This window comes from Tursiops truncatus, chromosome 7 (genome assembly GCF_011762595.2).
Source record: "Tursiops truncatus isolate mTurTru1 chromosome 7, mTurTru1.mat.Y, whole genome shotgun sequence".
NCBI classification, from domain to species: Eukaryota; Metazoa; Chordata; class Mammalia; order Artiodactyla; family Delphinidae; genus Tursiops; species Tursiops truncatus.
In genome coordinates, this window is record NC_047040.1 from 82634630 (window position 1) to 82642924 (window position 8295).

The following is an 8295-nucleotide window of genomic DNA, read 5'->3' on the forward strand; positions in this document are numbered from 1 at the left end:
TGCCATTCTATCCTCTTTTCCTAACAGTTAGAGATAAAACAACTTTGAGAATAAACAAAGTGTTTAACACCACCCCTCAATGTTAGAATTCTAAACACGTATCTGAACCTTCAGTAAGGAGGAATCTGAATGTTCAGTTTTTACTGTGCTGTGTAATCATATTGAGCACTATTAGAAACTATGATCAGAGGTGAATCCTCGTAGCATAAATTCCAGTGAACATTCAGTGATTAAACAAACACACCATGAGCTATTGTTTTCAGGGGGAGGTTTAATGGTGTGACCAAAAGTCTTCTGGTGCTGGACAGGGAAGACCTGATTCATTTCAGATTCTTACAAAGGAGGCTCTCTTTTCAGCAATGGAGTTCAACAAGCCCTATCCCTGTCCCTCCCAAAGGAAGAGCAGAGACTGAGGAGCTGTAAGAACACAGATAAACACAACAGTCTGATGACATATGGAGAAAAGCCGTTTCTGACTCAGGCAGAAATCCAGCATTTTGCAAACCACATCGGAAGGGGGAATATCAGGATGGAACAATTCAAGACAAAGCTTCAAGGAGCTCTGTTCCCAAGTCTGGTTTATGCCCTTAGACAGATAAAAGCCAAATAGAACAGAGAACTGTGGGGGATCCACTGAAGAGGATTAACAGAATTTGGACAATGAATGAAAAAGGAGTTTGTTCACATTCTGGACCAGAACATACTGGCTAAGGGTTATTTTCAGGCACTGCTCTCTGGAAGTTGATACCATACCATTGCATGATGTTCATAGCTGTGTGTGCTTATGCTAAGCTAAATGTATTCAAAACTAAAGATTTTTCTCTTTAAGAGTAAGAGGATATTATTATTAATAATCATTAATAAGAAAGTATTAAGACTATGTATGGTCTTAATATTGATTCTTAAATGAAGAATATGAGAATATTCTTAACATTCTTTTCAATTGTATTCAAAATTACTGCACCAAGGAATCTTCCCCCAGTACCATCATAGATATTGTAGGTGGTAAACAGAGCAAAACAAAATACACATGTATTTAAAAGAGGGTCCTAGGAACCCAAATGTCTTGTCGTGCAAGCATCACCCCATGAGAAGACAACATTGTGGGCCAGGAGACAGTTTGGAGTCAGGTAGAGTTGGATTCAAAAACTGTCTGTTTCATTATCTGTGACTCTAAGCAAGGTACTTGCTTCTCTAGATATCATCTCCTTATCTCTTAAAGAGAATGTACTGATTTCTTAGGATAGACATAACAGTACCATGAACTGTGTGGTTTAAAACAACAGAAATTTCTTTTGCACAGTTTTGGAGGACAGAAGTCCCAAATCAAGATGTCAACAGGGTGGGTTCCTTCTTGGGGGCTCTGAGGGATAATCTCAGTCCTCTCTCCCAGCTCTGGTGAGGGCCAGCAATCCTTGGTGTTCCTTGGCTTGTATTTCTCTCTTCTTTTAAGGACATGAGTCATGCTGGATTAAAGCCCACCCTAATGATTTCATCTTAACTTGATTACATTTGCAGTGTCCCTATTTTCAAATAAGGTCACATTCAGAGAATGAGGGTGCAGAGTATGGGAGTTCAATATATGTTTTGGGGAACACATTTTAACCCATAACAGTGGATAATAATCAGATACCTTTCTTACAGCACTAAGAGAAGGATTGAAAAAATTAGTAACACAGAGACCACTGAAAGCAGGTTTGTCCCCATAGGAAAAAACACTTTTTGGACTCCCCAACATCCATCATGTATGACTTTGACAGAGTCAGTCTCTGGGCCTTGTTCGCACCACTGGTTCTACTACCACCAACTCCACTTGTTGCCTTGGCAAGTTATTATTACCCTGAATATTATTATAATGTTGCTTTAACTTTGCTTCTTCTGTGTGGCTATGTTCAGCCCTTGGTAAAGCTTGATGCCTAGCCATAAACTTTCTCTCTGTTGTAACTATTCAAAGTTCTGCTTGGAAGTGGCATCAAGCTGGTATGAATTGGAAGTCTGAATGGCTGTGAGAACAAAAAAACAGATGGTAGAATCCCCATTGGAATGTGTGGCCAGCACATGGCTGCTCTTTGTTTTCACTCTTAAGTAGTCAGCAGACACACTGTGACTGTACTGCCGCTGCGGTGAGATTTACTTCCAGAACTTTTCAAGACTTTGGGGCAGTGCATAGCAGGGGTTACCTGGACAGGAGAAGTCCTAAACAGGAATAAAAGAATCTTTTAGTTCCTTGGGAACAGGATATAGGAGGCAAGGTCCCTCATGAATGAGTAGCCATATTTTAATTTTCAAGAGGCACTTGAAAGCCAAACTTCTGCTTCCCATATAATTCTGACTTAACTTCTTCACTGTTTTCCTGTCATCTGAAGGCTAATGCCCAAGTTTCTTTGCATCCCTTACAATCTAGTTCACAATCTGGCCCCTGAAACTTTTTCACATTTATTCTATGTCTTGCCTCTTATGCTACCAATTTTTTTTTTGCATTTCTGACACATGTACAATTTCCCTGGAATGAAATTTCTACTTCACCTGGATAATTCCTGCCCTCTTAAAACTTCGGCTCAGGCTACCTCTCTCCCAGGGAGTCCTTTTCATGGCCATATCTGGGATCATTGGGCATCTATCTTATTATTTCTCAAATTATATTCAACTTTTTTCCATTTTTTGTCTGTCTGGACAATATCTTTTTCATTTTGAGTCCTTAGGGTCTAGAATGTAGTTAGTGTGTAATAACTCTTAGTTGCGTTGAATTTCATAAGAATGAACATTTTAATCTTTTTTTTTCTCTCTCTCTTTTCATATAACTTGGGAGAAAAATAAACAGATGTGAGATCCTATGTATTCCTCTTTCAGAAGAATGAAAATTTTTCTTAACTTAGGAAGACATAAAATCTCCTAGAGAACAAGAGGTTGAATAAGCCATATCTGAAAGACATTCATTTATTCAACAAATATTTACTCATTTTCTTCCATGTAGTAGGCATTGGAGATAGAAGGTGAGAAAGTTCTTGTCCTGAATCATAAGGAACTCTCAGTATAAAAGGGGTAAAACATGTAGAGATAATTTTTGTATGGTGAATGAGAACACAGAGAAGTTAATCCCATGCTGACATAAAGTATTCCAAAACATGGGAAGGCAATCTTGTCTTAAAAGTAGCTGAATAAATTTCTGTTTTCACTTTCTCACTGTCAGTACATTCCATAACTAGCTCTAAACTTGTTTTACCCCTACTATTCCACTTACATGGCTCTTTCAAAGTCAACAATGACCTCTATGATACCAAATCCAGTGATTATTTTTCTCTTTTTCATATTATTCAACCTATCAGCAGAATTTGATATAATTTTCATGCCCTTTCAGAAAAACTCTCTTCTCTCGGTTTCTTTTTTTGTAAATTTATTTATTTATTTATTTTTAGCTGCGTTGGGTCTTCGTTGCTGCATGCAGGCTTTGCCTAGTTGCGGCGACCGGAGGCTACTCTTTGTTGTGGTGGGCGGGCTTCTGACTGAAGTGGCTTCTCATGTTGCAGAGCAAGGGCTCTAGGCATGCGGGCTTCAGTAGTTGTGGCACACGGGCTCAGTAGTTGTGACACAAGGGCTTAGCCGCTCTGCAGCATGTGGGATCTTCCCAGACCAGGACTCAAACCCGTGTCCCCTGCATTGGCAGGCGGATTCTTAACCACTGTGCCACCAGGGAAGTCCCCCTTGGTTTCTAAGATACCTCACCATCTTGATTTTTCTACTATACTTCTGATGACTCTTCTTCAGTCTCCTTTGCAGGTTCCTCTAAATGACCCAGAGCCAGATTTGCTGCCATGCTATGAAACATAAACTTCAGAACTCTCCATTGCATGGCCACTTTCCAAAACTCTGGGCAAAGGGCTCACAGGGTCATATGTTTTTGCAAAATTTTCGGAAGTAAAGTAGTATAACCACAGGGGTAGAGGCAACAGTCTCTTTCCATTCCAATTCCCCCATCATGCTTGCCATCATGTTCATGGTGTTGGATTATTCATGAGAATTTTTGGAATCTTGTTAAAGGCTATTTGGGTTGAAGATATATTTCCTCTGGATTGAGTGGGTTACATTTGTATGGTCCATAGTCATGTCAAGTTAATGAGTTTATTGCCAGTTACCCCCTAGCCAACTCACCTGCTGTTGTGACATGAGAGAGCAAGGCAAAAGTAGCACCATGACAATGAATGTGGCCTCAGCACTGAATGACTCTGGGTAAGGGAGGAGAAAAATACTAGAGGAAAGACCAGATTACTCTTCTACTCTTCCAATGGAAAATAATATTACAAAGTATTTGTAATATGAAAAGGCAATCAGAATATGCAGCCAAAAAATAGGAGAAATGAGTAATTAACAATGGGTCAAGCAGTTAATATTTGTAAATATTATACAATTGTTCTGGACTCTGTGATGTTGGTGGTATTTATCATCATTTTTACATATGTAATTTCTCATTCTAATAAATCTAATTTTGAATTTATAAATTTTCATAATTTTCCTTAAAGAGAGCCACCCAAATTATATAAGTCCCATAAAACCTAAGTTCATTCTTGAATTGCCCATGCCTGCTCTTAGGCCACACTTTCTTAAGTTCTTTCCTAGGCGACATTGTCCATTCCCTTGGTTTTGAAAGTCATTTATGTGCATATTTGTTGACTGAAAATGGATACTATTTTTATCACAAAAGAACTAGAATATTTTTAAATTTACTTTAAAATTGTTATTAGCTTTTTAAACAATAAAAATAGTTCCATTATTTAAAATAAAATCTCCCTAGAAGAAAGAGGAAACCATTATATAGAGTTTGCTTAAATATTTACATTTTCATTTATGTTCAAATGTCTATATATCTATATCTATATCCCCAGTCACACATATATATACACATATGTTATATATATGTCTATATGTATACATACACATAGCATATACACACACATATTTAGATATATATAAACACATATAAACATACGAAACATAAAAATGGAATCATCTATAGGATTCTAAATCTTTTTTAGAAAACATCATACCATAGATTTCTTTCCATGACAGAACATATAGACCTAATTCATTCTGTCATTCTTTTTTTTTAACATCTTTATTACACTATAATTGCTTTACAATGGTGTGTTACATTCTGCTTTATAACAAACTGGATCAGCTATACATATATCCCCATATCTCCTCCCTCTTGCATCTCCCTCACATCCTCCCTATCCCACCCCTCTAGGTGGTCACAGAGCACCAAACTGATCTCCCTGTGCTATGCGGTTGCTTCCCACTAGCTATCTATTTTACATTTGGTAGTGTATATATGTCCTGCCACTCTCTCTCTTCATCCCAACTTACCCTTCGCCCTCCCCATGTTCTAAGTCCATTTTCTACATCTGCGTCTTTATTCCTGTCCTGCCCCTAGGTTTTTTTTTTTTTTTTTAAGATTCCATATGTATGTGTTAGCATACGGTATTTTTCTCTTTCTGACTTATATCACTCTGTATGACAGACTCTAGGCCCATCCACCTCACTACAAAAAACTCAATTTCATTTCTTTTTATGGCTGAGTAATATTCCATTGTATATATGTGCCACGTCTTCTTTATCCATTCATCTGTCAATGGACTCATAGGTTGCTTCTATGTCCTGGCTATTGTAAATAGAGCAGCAGTGAACATTGTGGCACAAGACTCTTTGAATTATGGTTTTCTCAGGGTGTATGCCCAGTAGTGGGATTGCTGTGTCATACGGTAGTTCTATTTTTACTTTTTTAAGGAACCTCCATACTGTTCTCCTTAGTGGTTGGATCAATTTACATTCCCACCGACAGTGCAAGAGGGTTACCTTTTCTCCACACCTTCTCCAGCATTTATTGTTTGTAGATTTTTTTTTTTTTTTGTGGTATGTGGGCCTCTCACTGTTGTGGCCCCTCCCATTGTGGAGCACAGGCTCCGGACGCGCAGGCTCAGCGGCCATGGCTCACAGGCCTAGCTGCTCCACGGCATGTGGGATCTTCCCAGACAGGGGCACGAACCCATATACCCTGCATTGGCAGGCGGACTCTCAATCACTGCGCCACCAGGGAAGCCCTGTTTGCAGAGTTTCTGACGATGGCCATTCTGACTGCTGTGAGGTGATACAGCATTGTAATTTTGATTTGCAATTCTCTAATGATCAGTGATGTTGAGCATCGTTTCATGTGTTTGTTGGCAATATGTATATCTTCTTTGGAGAAATGTCTGTTTAGGTCTTCAGCCCATTTTTGGATTGTGTTGTTCGTTTTTTTGATATTGAGCTGCATAAGCTGGTTGTAAATTTTGATGATTAATCCTTTGTCAGTTGCTTCATTTGCCAATATTTTCTCCCAATCTGAGGGTTGTCTTTTTGTCTTATTTATTATTTCCTTTGCTGTGCAAAAGCTTTTAAGTTTCATTAGGTCCCATTTGTTTATTTTTATTTTCATTTCCCTAGTAGGTGAGTCAAAAAGGATCTTGCTGTGATTTATGTCAGAGAGTGTTCTGCATATGTTTTCCTTTAAGAGTTTTATAGTGTCTGCCCTTGCATTTAGGTCTTTAATCCATTTTGTGTTTATTTTTGTGTATGGTGTTAGGGAGTGTTCTAATTTCATTATTTTACCTGTAGCTATCCAGTTTTCCCAGCACCACTTACTGAAGGGGCTGTCTTTTCTCCATTGTATATTCTTGCCTCCTTTATCAAAAATACAGTGACCGTACGTGCATAGCTTTATCTCTGGGCTTTCTCTCCTGTTCCATTGATCTATATTTCTTTTTTTGTGATTGCACCATGCTGTTTTGATTACTGTAACTTTGTAGTATAGTCTGAAGTCCAGGAGCCTGATACTCCCAGCTCCATTTTTCTTTCTCAAGATTACTTTGGCTCTTCATGGTCTTTTGTGTTTCCATACAAATTGTGAAATATTTTGTTCTAGTTCTGTGAAAAATGTCCCTGGTAGCTTGTTAGGGATTGCACTGAATATGTAGGTTACTTTGATAGTATAGTCATTTTCACAATGTTGATTCTTCCAATCCAAGAACATGGTATATCTCTCCATCTGTTTGTATCATCTTTAGTTTCTTTCATCAGTGTTCTATAGTTTTCTGCATACAGGTATTTTGTCTCCTTAGGTAGGTTTATTCCTAGGTATTTTATTCTTTTTGTTGCAATGGTAAATGGAAGTGTAAACTTTATTTCTCTTTCACATTTTTCATCATTAGTGTATAGGAATGCAAGAGATTTCTGTGCATTAATTTTGTATCCTGTTACTTTACCAAATTCATCAATTAGCTCTAGTAGTTTTCTGGTAGCATCTTTAGGATTCTCTATGTATAGTATAATGTCATCTTCAAACAGTGACAGCTTCACTTCTTTTAAGATTTGGAGTCATATTTATTCTGTTTCTTCTCTGATTGCTGTTGCTAAAACTTCCAAAACTATGTTGAATAAGAGTGGTGAGAGTGGATAACCTTGTCTTGTTCCTGACCTTAGAGGAAATGGTTTCAGTTTTTCACCATTGAGAACGATGTTGGCTGTGGGTTTGTCATATATGGCCTTTATTATGTTGAGGTAACCCTCTATGCCTACTTTCCGGAGGGTTTTTTTTTTTATCACAAATGGGTGCTGAATTTTGTCGAAAGCTTTTTCTGCATCAATTTAGGTGATCATATGGTTTTTCTCCTGCAGATTTTTAATGTGGTTTATCACATTGATTGATTTGTGTATACTGAAGAATCCTTGCACTCCTGGGATAAACCCCACTTGATTATGGTGTATGATCCTTTTAATGTGCTGTTGGATTTTGTTTGCTCGTATTTTGTTGAGGATTTTTGCATGTATGTTCATCAGTGATATTGCTTTGTAGTTTTTTTTCCTTGTGACATCTTTGTCTGATTTTGGTTTCAGGGTGATGGTGGCCTCATAGAATGAGTTTGGGAGTGTTCCACCCTCTGCTATATTTTGGAAGAGTTTGAGAAAGGTAAGTGTTAGCTCTTCTCTAAATGTTTGATAGAATTCACCTGTGAAGCCACCAGGTCCTGGGTTTTTGTTTCTTGGAAGATTTTTAATCACACTCTCCATTTCAGTGCTTGTGATTGGTCTGTTAATATTTTCTGTTTTTCCTGGTTCAATCTCAGAACGCTGTGCTTTTCTAAGAACTTGTCCATGTCTTCCAGATTGTTGGTTTTATTGGCATTTTTTTGCCTGTAGTAATCTATCATGATCCTTTGTATTTCTGCAGTGTCAGCTGTTACTTCTCCTTTTTCATTTCTAATT

At 37.9% G+C, this 8295-nt stretch overlaps 1 long non-coding RNA gene across 1 annotated transcript in view; it reads left to right on the plus strand.

The window, feature by feature from the left end:
• The window catches only part of LOC141279095 (uncharacterized), a 185539-nt gene extending 177539 nt beyond the window's left edge, over positions 1 to 8000 (plus strand). Inside the window, exon 4 of the long non-coding RNA XR_012332851.1 lies at positions 7927 to 8000. This is a non-coding gene — a long non-coding RNA (uncharacterized lncRNA). The remainder of the gene's footprint in view (positions 1 to 7926) is intronic.
• The last annotated feature ends 295 nt before the right edge of the window (positions 8001 to 8295 follow it).